Raw genomic sequence first — 12,727 nt, forward strand, 5'->3', positions numbered from 1 at the left:
TGTGGGGTGTGGGGGCATCCTGGCCTGTTTATCCCCACACTGATCCCCTGTGCTGTCCTCTGCAGAGTTTCCTGGCCCTGAACTTGGATTTTAGAAAGTTCTTGGTAAGAATACATCTGATTCTTCTCATTATGTGTTGCTTGGACACGTTCTTGTGGTTCACACAATAGGGTGTATTCCCAAAGCATTTCAAAGTCGTCAGGGTTAAGGAGTTCTGGAGAAAAATGTATCCTGACTCAACCATTTATACTTTATGTGCTCTTGGTCAAGAAACACGACTGTTCTCTTCCTGTGACTTCCATCCGAGGATGACAGGAGGCGCTGCACGCGGCTGTCTGCCCGTGTCTCCCGCGGAGCTTTGTGGCTCTAACACACGAACTAGGTGGAGGTGTCTCTAACTTAGAAACTGTAAAGGACAGAGCCTGTAAGAGTGAAAAGAGTCTGCCTGCCTCCTGTTTACCTTTTCTACCTATCACACAGGTGTGGAAGAGTTTTAAAGTCACGTGGCTATTGGGGATGAGGGGACAGTGCTGGCGGTAGGAGATCTGGCCTTGCTTTGTCAGGAGGTGCAATACTGCAGAGCCATACCTCCAGCCCTGTTTTTCACTAAGTTTTTGCTTTGTTTTAGTTTGATGGTCCTGGGCCTTGAACTCAGGACCTGGGCGCTCTCCCTGAGCGTTTTTGCTCAAGGTTAGCATTCTACCACTTTCTTGAGTTTTTGGTAGTTAATTAGAGACCAGAGTCTCATAGACTATCCTGCCTGGGCTGGCTTTGAACCGTGATTCTGAGATCTCAGCCTCCTGAGTAGCTATGATGACAGGCATGAGCCACCATCGCCTGACTACACTTGTTATTTTTAGGACAGGACTTTACTTCCTGCCTTGTTGTGCACCAAAACTCTGATTCCTGCTGCTGCTGGGTCACAGGTATGTGCCACTGTGTCTTAAGTCCCTCTGTGGATACCAAGCACCTCAGACTTTTCTACCTGGATTCCCCCAATATCAGCTCCCCAAGTAGCTGGAGATGGGAGGCATGACACGCACCCAGCTGTGGGCTGAGACGTGGGTCTCATGTACTTTTCTGCCCAGGCCAGCCTTGAAACCACCATCCTTCTGATCTGAGCCTCTAAGTGGCTAGGATTGCAGGTCTAAGCCACCAGTGCCTGGCCCCACAAGCTATATTTATGCACTCTGGTAGAAACTAATTCAATAAATATATTCATTGGGCCCTTCTGTGGGCCAAGCACTGAGCTATGGAACAGGGCAGTGACTAAGAGACAAGAGCCCGTCCTCATGGGGGTTAATTAATCTATCTCTGGACCCATCTACAGGAGATATGCAATTGAAAGATAGCTGCCAGCTCACGGATCATGCCAACCACTCTGTCACTCACACCTTCTTAGCCTGCAGTTCTTGACTGGGTCAAACCACAGCCTGCTGTGGCTTGCGAGCTGACACTGTGCAAGCTGACACTGGAGAACAGCCTGGTCCTCATCCCAGCAACAGCGGCTCCTTCTAAGGTCACGCGTGTTTGCTCGTTCGGCCATCCATTTGTATTGTCTGCTGTGTGCGAGGCGGCAGCCAGGGCACGCACAGACAGTCGCCGGCTCCTTCCTCCTGGGATTGCGGAGACAGAGTCACAAAGCAGGGGACATGAAGCATGGCAGCCGGTACACAGGGGGAACATCAAGTCCCCAGACGGTGACAATGGCTGCTAGTGTTCTCACTCTGGCAGGTGACATTGGCCGCGCTACACAGCCCCCCAGGGGACTGGGAGGGCCTTGGGTGCCACATCTGCCATTTTTGCTTGAGTATCTCTTGCTTTGTTGTCACTTTTACCATGTTTGATTCCCCAGGCCGTGTCCTTCTCAGATTCCCACCTCCACCATTCTACAAAGAGCCTCCCAGATCTGAAGATGGATGATGGAAGGGCAAAGCAGCCAGACACTGCCTGCTGCCTCTTGATAAGGTATTTAACCCCGTACGCCAGGGAGGTCCCTCTGGGCCCGGGGAACCTCGTACAGGCCCCACTCCAAACACAGTCACACTGACAACAGCTGTGCCACAGGGAACCTGTTCACCCTGTCGCAGGGAGGGCAGCAGGCAGGGACAGCAGGGTGGCGCCAAGGTGACATCCACTCCATCCCCATCTCAGAGTGAGCTGTTATCTACTTCCCAGCAGATCCATCTCCCAGAGATCAGCTCAGGGACAAGGCCGCCCTTCAGGTCTGAAGCGTGGTATTATCTATGACGCCCACTCTCGCCTTGTCCCACTCCTAGGGAATCTGGGCGCCAACGCCCGTCAGTTTCACTTCCTCAACCCCACCAGAAGGCATGGCCACTGAGCCCCTGGATGCATTTTATTGCTGCAAAGCTGAGGTGAAGATGACACTTACACTACTGAGGGAAACAGAAGTGCTGGCTGTTATGTCTTCCAAGAACAGATGCTGAGACTTAAACACCGAGTGGCGCTCTGGAGCAGACACTTAGCATGACAGCCCAGGGGGCGAGGGGAGGAAGGTCTTTAGTAGGTGATCTCAAAAGAATAGAGAGGGCCAGGCAATGTTCACCTTTCATGCCGCAATATAGTGGATGGATGGGTGAGCAGATGGATGGATGAATGAGTGGGTTGTGTGGATGGATGAGTGGGTGGGTGGATGGATGATGGATAGATGGATGGGTGGATGAGTGTTTGGATACAAGGAAGGAAGGAGGGGAAAAAAGGATGGAAGGAAAGAAGGAAGGAAGGATGGATGAGTAGATGGTAGATAGAAACAGGGTGAAAACTACAGGACTCTGGGTAGTTCTAAGAAAGTCTTTGCTCTGATAGTTTCTGAAGCCACATGACTGCTTATTCTGGGGTTAATCCCATCTTCTTTTGGGAACTTTCAAGTGTTGGGGATTCTACAGGCTTTTAGTCTAGTTCTTGTAGTTTTACCCTAGAGACGCCATCTATTCACTGACTCTAAATCCAAAAAACATCTCAGTCCCACCTACTTTCCATTTGCTTCTTCCGAGCCCAGTGCAAGGGCTTGTATCTTCCCCGAGCCACCACAAAAGCCTCCCACACCACAATCCACCTTCCACACCGCCATCACTCGGAACTTCAGACTGATTTGGTGGATGAAAGATAGATGTCAAATTCTTTGCCACTGCTCCAGGGAGAGGTGAAACCACTTTCTCTCTCCGGTTCTGGCTGCCCCGTGGCCTGTGTCAGCTGCCAGGACCTGTCCTCTCTCCGGTTCTGGCTGCCCCGTGGCCTGTGTCAGCTGCCAGGACCTAGAGGCCTCTCTGTGTGACTTCCGGAAGTGGGCCATAAACAGCACTTATATAGATTTAAGCAGTTTCCAGGGCCCTGAGAAATTGATAAGAAGACACCTGACCCATTGATCCATCCCAGAGAAAACCGAGTAACAGGAACTGTAGAAGCAGTGAGAGCGATCATTGTTAAGACAAATCCTCAGAATGCCTGACGTGTAAATTAGAAACATAAATTTCTATGTCGCAACATTTCATGAGGCTTTTCGTGGGGTCTGGGGGGGAGGGGGAGTGCTAACTCCAAACCAGGCTCTTCTCATTCCTTCCACCCTTCTGCGCCGCAATCTTCCCTTTCTTATTAGAGGCCATGACACGCACTCATCCCCCACGCCCTGACTCCACACTCCAGGGAAAGTCTAACTGTGGATGAGATCTTATTTTCTCCAAAGTATTAAAGCAGTTAGTCGGATGGCTCTTGGGTGCCTGTGACATTTGTCTGCCCTATGAAATCCCTGAAGTACCAGGGCCAAGCCTGTAATTGAAGCCATATGTCATCCAGGGCCGTGGGCACCCTCGTCCCTTCCCTCCCTTCAGGCCTAATTGCTCTTGGAAGCATGTAAGATCAGAAGGGACTGGCTACTCCTGTCCCTGTCAGTAGCTGGCAGATCTGTAGTTAGTTCCGGTTCTCACACCCGCTTCGCCTCCTGCCCCCAGCCTTCTTTCTCATAAGATGCACAAGGACCTACTGGATTGGCAATGTTCTGTAGGTCAGCATTATTTTTATGAACCCGAAATTACATCAATCAATAATACACGTGCCGCTAAGTCTGACAGAATGCAAAGTTATGCCTCTTCCAAAACAACGCAATCTGCAGTTTAAGTTGCATACTGCGCAAGGGGCCTGGAGTGACAGTCATACGCACAGCTGCATGCGGTCAGCGGCAAGGGCTTTGCCCTGCCCAAACCGTGTGTGTTTGTTGAGTTGCCAGAACACAGATGAACGTGATCCCCTAAAAAAGATGCCCAAGCCAGGCACTGGTGGCTCAAGCCTATAATCCTAGCTACTCAGGAGGCTGAGATCTGAGGATTGCAGTTTGAAGCCAGCCTAGTGACTCTCCAAGAAACTATGAAAGAAGTGGAAAGTGGAGCTGTGGCTCAAGTGGTAGAGCAGCATTAGCCTTGGGCAAAAATGCTCTAGGAGGGTGCCCAGGCCTGGGGTTCAAGCCCTAGGGCCAGCAGAAAGAAAAAGAAAAAGATGCACAAATGCGCACAGACACACCCATCCCAGAGGAATTACTAGTACCAAGCACTCACCTTTGCACATAGGGAGGGCACCTGATCTCCTTGTACCCATAAAGGGAGGCCCCGGAAACAGAGCCGAGTTTATCAATGAGCAAATCTGGATTTCCACCTTCTCTGATTGGAACCCTAGTGGGGTTTGGTGGCTTCGTGTCCACCTTGAGATACTAAGGAAACTCATGTGCTGTGACAGGAAGCACCCTGGCCCCCAAGTCCTCAGAGCTCTCCACCCTGTGGGCCATCGCCCGCCCTGTGCATGGGAGGGTCTGCCCCCGACCTCCCAGCCAGGCTCCATCCAGCCCCACCCTAGTGAGAACGAACAGGGACTCCTCTCGGCAAAGTTCTCTCACAGACAGGAAATTTTACTAAGAAATGGACTTGAGGTCTAGTCATGTTTTAAACAAAAGAAAAGAAAGCTCAGGAAGAGAACCATTTTCTGGCTCAGGTAGCATCCGGTAATGTCACCTGAAACCCTGGAGAAGGGAATTCCGGCTCACACCAACACCACAGCTCAGCCTGCTCTGTGGATGTAGCATGGGTGATAGGTGGGGAACCGGTGTAGAATGAAACGCTACAGAGAGAAGCCAGACAACGAGAACTTTATAAAAGACTCCAAACAAGGAATTCAATTAAGTCCAGGAAGGGAACCACTGGACAGAATAAAGACGCCCTGTCTCCAGGAAGCAGGGGAGAGGAAGCAAGAGCGGAAGGGAGGGGAGGGGAGAGATACAGTCAGGACTGGAAACCAAAAGGAACTCACTCCCTTCCCCTGTGACAGGAGCCCAGCCTATACCCCCAGCTCTTAATCGGAGTTGATGGGGTAGATGATCATTGGAAAACATGATGTGGAAGTCAAATAAGAGAAAGATGTAAAATCTGATATTCAAAAAGGAAATGTACTGTCTACCTGACTTATGTAACTGTAACCCCTCTGTACATCATCTTTATAACAACAATTTGAAAAGCAAAAAAAAAATTAAAGAAATGAATGAGAGCAATAATGAAAACATAAATCCTGAGTATTTCTTTTTAAAAAAAAAACCTGGCTGGAGTGGCGAGAAAGATCTTTGAAGTCCGTCCACTAAAAGTCATAGCACATGGCTTGCTCCTGCCAGGGTCTTGAACAATGACATTAGAGCACTGCGGACCCATCCATCCCCCGTGCCTGTGTCCAATTCCTGCACAGCTCACCCCTCACTGCGGCTGGTTATCAGCACGCAAAGGCCGAGCTAACTCAGGTTGTTTTATAGACAGAACACCTTGAGGCCTTCTCCCAAGCTCAAATCACTCCGTGGCTTCCTCTGCGAGCCTTCCCGTTCTGTTCTGCTTCTCCGGTAAGCACAGGGGAACAACCGGCCCTGCCGGTAACGTGGAGGAGAAACGAAACTTCAAGTCCACGCTTGCCGTTTCTTCTGAACGCATCTAACTACATATAAAAAAAAAAGGTGAAGGGGAGATCCCAAAGGAACAGGGACTTGGGAATGATGGGGTCACGGGTGGTTTTTCATTTGTTCCCCACTTTCCTGCATTATGATCAAGTCGTGGAGGTTCAGGTCTCGGGACTGTGGAGGGAAATGTGGGAGAACTGTAGTCCCTGGGGAAAGGAAACCGTCGATCATAAATGCTGCTGGAATCAGGGGTCCTGCGGAAAGAACAGGCTCTGGACCGAAGCATCACCACATGCAAAAGTCAACTTCCCATGCTATGCACATTTTTGTTTTTACGGTATGGGGCTTGAACTCAGGGCGCAGGTGCTCTCCTTCAGCTTTTTCACTCAAGGTTGATACTCCGCTCTTGAGCCACAGCTTCAGTTCTGACTTTTTGGCGGTTAATTGGAGATAAGAATTTCATAGACTTTCCTGGGCTGGCTTCAAACTGTGATTCTCAGATCTCAGCCTCCTAAGGAGCTAGGATTACAGGTGTGAGCCATAGGTGCTAGAAAGCCACTTCTTAAATTTAAGAATCAAGCGTATGAAAACCCAAGCTTCAAACTGTCAGAAGTAAAGAGAAGGAAATACACTGTGACCTAGATTGACAAGGACTTTTCATTAACTTAAGAGCAAAAGATGGATCATCTGATCCTGTTTAAACTCAGACCTTCTTTTGAAAAGTCCTCATGAAATGCAAATAGGGGCTATAAACTTCAAGAAGATCATCTGTGTATACACCCCCCCTCCCCCAATTAAAAAGAATAAAACACAAACTTGTTAAACCCAGATACACGGCGTGCATGCGGATTGGAGGTGTGGCAACACGGAGAACAGGACGCTTTACAGAGGGAAAAGCGTGCGTGGGGTGGAAGGAGACCCAGGCTGCCATCCTCTCTCCTTCTTTCTCAGAAATCAGCGCAGTGCTTTGATCTGCCCTGGCCTCCCTTCTGGGCTTAACTCCCCATTGGGTCTGGGGGCTTGGGGAGGAAAAGTCGGGTGCTATTATTTATTACACTCCAATCGTACCAAAACGGAACTGGGTTTGACTGGATGTGTTCGAGTGTGGGTGACAGGATCTGACTTAAGCTCTTTTGAAGTTCTGCCCAGCGGCCACAGAGCACACAGGGCAGGGACGGGGCTGGAAGCAGAAAGATCATTAGCCGCCCCTCACTGTCAGCCAGGGCAAGGATGAAGGTGGCCTGGTGACAGGAGCAGAGTCACCGTCAGCCGTCAGAGCCCGCAAGGGCTGGTTCTGTCCTGAGCAGAGGTGGCAGGAGAGGGAGGAGAAGGCGCTCAGCCCAGGCGGGGCTCATGAAATGATGGATGGACATGAAGGGTTTGAAGGGAGAAACGCAACTTCATTAATTCACCCCCGCATCTTGAGACTTGAGACCCACACAGCATAGATACTCCTGTGTCACACAGCAATGTTTCAGCCCATCACAGATGGTGTACAGGACAGTGGTAGTGTAGTGTAATGGAGACAGGAGATTTCTGTGCTCTAGTGATGCCACCACGCATTGTGCGACTCGACATGTTTGTGGCGAGACTGGTGTGGACTATTACACAGCCATAAGAACAAATGAGCCTCCTGCACTGTGAGTCAGAAAACAAGCAGCTATAATGACCTATGGTCTGTGACATTTTTAGAGTGCACTCCTCATATTTAATAAGGAGCAAGAAGGTGCAGGGAGAGGAAACACTTACTCTGGAAGGACAAAGTCAACCTGCGGCGGCCATCCCTGGTTTGTCCCCGACACAGCCCTGAAACCTGGCTTCTTTCCCTCCCAGGGTCGTCTGCTCCTCACTCATGAAGCATTTTATTCTCACAGGCCACAGTGGCCCCAACCTCGGGTAAATCTGACATTTATGTCCAGATGGAGTGTCTGTAAAATGTCACCCTACCTCAGCCGACACAGCAGCGACATCTAATTATCTCCTGTTTTAAGGGATGATGACAAATATGGGAGCGATCTCCTGGTGGCCTTTGCTCAGATGATGAAATTGAAAAGTCGGGATGAATTCACGGGGCGCGGAGGGCAGTCTAACCACCGGGGTGCCTGTCAACTTCGATGAAGCACCCCGGGGGGCTTCTTGGGATGACCCGGGCACTGGGGCTCGCCTGCTGCCCCCGCATGTGGTCTGCAGGCCACTGAGGTACAGCCAGCCACGGACCGTGTCTCGAGACTCCCTCACCCGGCCCTGAGCGGTGGGAGGGGGCCCTCCACTTGGTGAGCTGTCACCGCTGGAACCCCTTGGCCTGTGATCCTGATTCCCCAGTCTTGTTCCCCAGCTGTGACTCACCAGACAGGGTTTTTAGCATCCTGTGCCTCAGTTTCTCCCTCTGTTGAATGCCTTTTAATAATCTTATCTGGTTGGTACTAAGTAGATGGTGGTCTGCGGGTTGCAGCCCAGTGCTTGTGCACCCTAGGTACTTGGAAAGATGAGGGGTGACAGTCCGGCTGAACGAGGCCACCTATAGCCCACGCGATCACAGGATAGCACATGGCTCAGTTACCCCCACCCCACCCCAGATCTCTCCTCACTAGAAAAGGAGTGAACACCCAAGATGGTTGTAAAGACAAGTACAGGACAAACCAGCGAGCGGCCGCTTAGAAGGAACCATGGAGTCCTTCTCCACCTGCCCAACCAAACCAGAAAGACTCGGCAATCATCTCAGAGCTCTCCTGAGCCAACGAGCAGACGGAAAGACTTACGGAAAGACACAAGGGGTTTGGTGCTTGCTCTTTCTCGCTGTGATGGGGGCTGCACCTCACGCTTCCCTGCACCGCTTTTCCCGAGGGCCAGACAGTGGAATCCGCTGAGGTGAGGTCAGACCCGAGGAGCAGTGGGGGTCCCGGGGCAGAGTGTGTGCTCACAGCGAGGAGAGGAACACGGTACACAATGGGCCAAAGGGAAGCCAGGAGAAGGGGAGCTGCAAAGCAGCCACATCCACAGTGCCAACAAGCACCTCTTCTAGTTCTCAACCATGGGAACAGGCACTCAACATTTGCCAGATCTTCTTCTTAGCACCTAAAGATTCTGAGCAGAGGAAAACTCTTCCAGTCCAAGTCAGGTGATGAAGAGCCTGCCTGGGCTTTAGTAGTAGAAGCCCTTGGGGTCAACGCTGGCTCCTCCACTTACATGGCTGTGAGCTATTGAGGATTGCACTTGGCCTCTCTGAGCCTGGATCTCCCTCGCCGAGAAAGGAGGATCTGCAATCTAAGCTCTTGACCACCTTTCTGTTGGAAAGCACTTCGCAGGGCGCCTGACATGTTGAACAGTCTCAACAGACTCTCACTGACGAGGCAGCACGGCTGGCCTGAGGCTGCAGCACACAGCTGGTACGTGCCAGAGATGGCATCTCTCCTGCAGATCGCCGGACCCCACTCAGGGCACAGGTTTGTGATGGCGAGCGTCAGCAGTGACACCCGGGGCGCGGTCCTCCCCTCCACACCCCCCGCTGAGAACGCACCTGTTCTTGTCCAGTTGCTACACAAGGCCCAGCCCTGGCATGGTGAGAACCCAGCAGCCCAGAGGTGCTCGCATCCTGCAAATAAAGGCCCCGCTCACTGCAGAACCGCGCCCCGCAGCGCAGCTGCGCAACTCAAGGGCCCCTTTCCTGGGCCCTGGCCGCACCTCATGATTTTTACGCACTGGAAACCTGCATCTGCACAGGGGGGCTGGACAGACTCCTGGGGACACGATGCCATTTTCAAGGATGCGGCCACTGCGTGCGGCAGGGGTGCCAGCGGGGGGCAGGAAGCTGCCATTTTGCTTCCCCAGGCAAGAGGGTTGCAGTGAGCCCAACACAAGCGTGCCGATGGCCACAGCTATCCAGGCAGGCGGTCTCTAGAAACTCTCGCACATTTGACCTCAATCCCTGCATCCCTCTGTCCCGGAGGCGCAGCGGGCTACGCCCTGACTCTATTTCTCTTTCACCTTGCAACTTTGGGGAAAGTCAGTAAATATCTGATCTACTGTCAAGTGTGTTGAATGGGGGTCATGCATGCTTCCTGTAGGGTCATACCCAGACATGGGTGCCCAGAAAGAATGCAACAGACTGAAGCTCAGGATGTTTACAAGAGCATCAGTAGCAACTCAGCTTTCTGTACCAACGATGCAGAGTATAACAGTGAATATCCTGTCATAAGATTGATTCTCTGAAGCCAGGAGCCGGTGGCTTACACCAGTAATCCTACCTGGTTGGGAGGCGGAGATGGGGAGAGAGTTCCGTGACAGCCCAGGCTGGCACGTCCATGACTCCATGTCAATGGAGGGATGCCAGGCCTGGTGCACAGCTGTCGTCCCAGATAGGACCGGAAGTGTAAAATAGGAGGACTGCAGTCCAGGTGTGTGTCCAGGCAGAGAGGATGACTCTATCTCAAAAATAACCTGTGTAGCCGGGCACCGGCAGCTCACATCTATAATCCTAGCTACTCTGGAGGCTGAGATCTAAGGACAGCAGTTCCAAGCCAGCCCAAGAAGGAAAGTCTGTGAAACGCTCATCTCCAGTTAACCACCACACTTGAGCTGTGACTCAGTGGTAGAGTGCTAGCCTTGAGCAGAAAAGTTCAGGGACAGTGCTCAGGCCCAGAGTACAAACCCCAGGATGGGCAAAAGGAAACAAACAAACAAACAGTGCCGTTAGTCCTTAGCACCCATGTCCATCATGTGGATCGGGTAATATTTTCCTCTTTTCATCTTTCTCTAATTTCTCCCTACTTTAACCCTGTTATACTAAAATAAATCCTTGCTAAAACTTAAAAGAGACAGTGCATGAAAGGGCTGAAGGCATCTCTCAGTGGTAGTGTGCCTGTCTGATAAGGACAATGTTGAAACATTAATACCAAAAAGAAAAATAGATTGGTTCTCTAAAATGTCACATTGGGGGGTGGCGAGGAGACCACAGTCCTGGTGCGGGCTCGCAGGGCGGCGCGGGCTGAGCACACTCCCGGGGACTTCCCTTTGCACATGGTTCTCCCTTGGTGCTTTCACAAGTCTGACCTCTGGTTGCCGCTTTGCCCTTCACCCTCAAGGTCACGATGGAGACTGAGGTCCCCTCTCCCTGGCACACAGCAGCAGCTGTGTGGAGAGGGCAGGAGAACCACCTTCCACAGGAGGGGCGGCCGCGAGGACAGGGTGCTCAACTGGCAGGACTTTGACAATCAAAGAAATTGAGACTTTTTTCTGAAGGTGAGTCACTGAGGAGCCACACAGAAAGAAGAAAATGGTTTCTAGTTTTTTAATGGAGTTGATCGAGATCTCCTGTGAGGCATTGCCAGCATGGACGCGGCCGCGGTGGTGCAGGACCCCCGCCTGGGCTAGATCGGGGTGACCTGAACCCCGAGGCGGGTCGTTCATCTCTTCCCTCCCACAGTGGACGCTAGCTTCCTGTCACCGTGACTAAACACCAGAGGTCATTTAAAGGAGCAGAAGTGCGTCGTGGCTCTGTCTTCGAGGTTTGGGTCCAGGGTCGTAGGAGGACGACATGGTGGGGCAGAGCTGTCGGGCTCGGGGCGGGCAGGAGCGGGCAGGGCGGGGGCTGACAGCCCGATCAAGGGCACACCTCCTTCTCTCCACCCAGCCCCCCACTTGCTAAAGCTCCCTCCAACCTCCCAATAGTGCCATGGGCAGGGCACTATGCCTTCGTATGCGAGACTTTGGGAACTTTTACGACACCACACTGGGGTGATTGGTGAGTTCTTAATCCTGTCTTCTCCCCGTCCTTCCTAGAAGGCCAGAGATGCCCTCCTGGACCAGCGGCACTAGGAGTTGTCCTGGTGGGAATCTGAAGTCAGGAGGTGGCAGGCTACAGGAGGTACTGGGTCCTGAGGTGCTAGGTGCTGAGGGAGGTGCTGGGTCCTACGTTGCTGAGTCCTGAGGTACTGCACGCAGAATTCAGACTTCAAAGCCAGGGCTGGGCCTTCAAGCCCAACTAGTGAGGTGAATACAAACAAGTGTACTTCTTCCTAAAACCAAAGCCAGTGGGGAACCGCCTGCCGGCTGATAGAAGGTCAAACACCAGAATAAGCATGCCACGTGTGTGGCCCAGGCTCCAGCGCTGGCCCCCAGGCCGGTTCTCCAGCACAGCTCTGGCAGGTCCAGCCCATCCGTATTTGATGATGATCCATCCCACTCAGCAGCGTCCTCCGCTTCTAGACACATGGCAGAAACACATTTTGCGATTCCCTGTGATGGATGGGACCAGAAGTGGGAAAGGCCAGCTGAGATGCCGAGGGCTGCTTCTGCCTCCGAGCCTCTGGGCAAGCTCAGACACAGCCAGCCTACACGTCTAGGGTGTCACAGTGAGCAGCCTGGACGTACTGCAGCAGGAACAGGAATCAGACCTTCACTGGCGTAAGCCATGGAGAAGTGGGGGCTGTTTGTTACTGCAGCGTAGCTTTAGTCCATCCTGACGGATACAGTAGCACCTATAACATAATGGCAACTCAAAAACATTTTCTTTCTCCTGCTTCCTAAACAGGCACTCTACCACGTGAGCTACACCTCCAGCCCCTTTTTTATGTGGGCCATTTTTCAAAAGAGGGTCTTTCTTGCTTTATGTGTGGGCCAGCCTGGACTGTAATCCTCTTCCTACTGTGAGTCTCCTGATCACTGGGATGATAGGAGTATGCCACCGCACCCTGACACTGGTTGAGATGGAGTCTTACAAACTTGTATGGGCTGGCCTCGAACTTGCGAACCCTCACTCTCCACTTCTCAAGTAGCTAGGATGAC

The 12,727-nt window shown here is 52.0% G+C and overlaps 1 protein-coding gene across 2 annotated transcripts in view; it reads right to left on the minus strand.

Annotated features, from left to right (window-relative positions):
- Window positions 1-12,727, minus strand: part of Stk32b (serine/threonine kinase 32B) — a 175,422-nt gene that overhangs the window by 102,456 nt on the left and 60,239 nt on the right. The gene's annotated exons all lie outside the window — the stretch shown is intronic.

Source organism: Dipodomys spectabilis, unplaced genomic scaffold (genome assembly GCF_019054845.1).
Source record: "Dipodomys spectabilis isolate Male_0828 unplaced genomic scaffold, ASM1905484v1 ptg000532l, whole genome shotgun sequence".
NCBI classification, from domain to species: Eukaryota; Metazoa; Chordata; class Mammalia; order Rodentia; family Heteromyidae; genus Dipodomys; species Dipodomys spectabilis.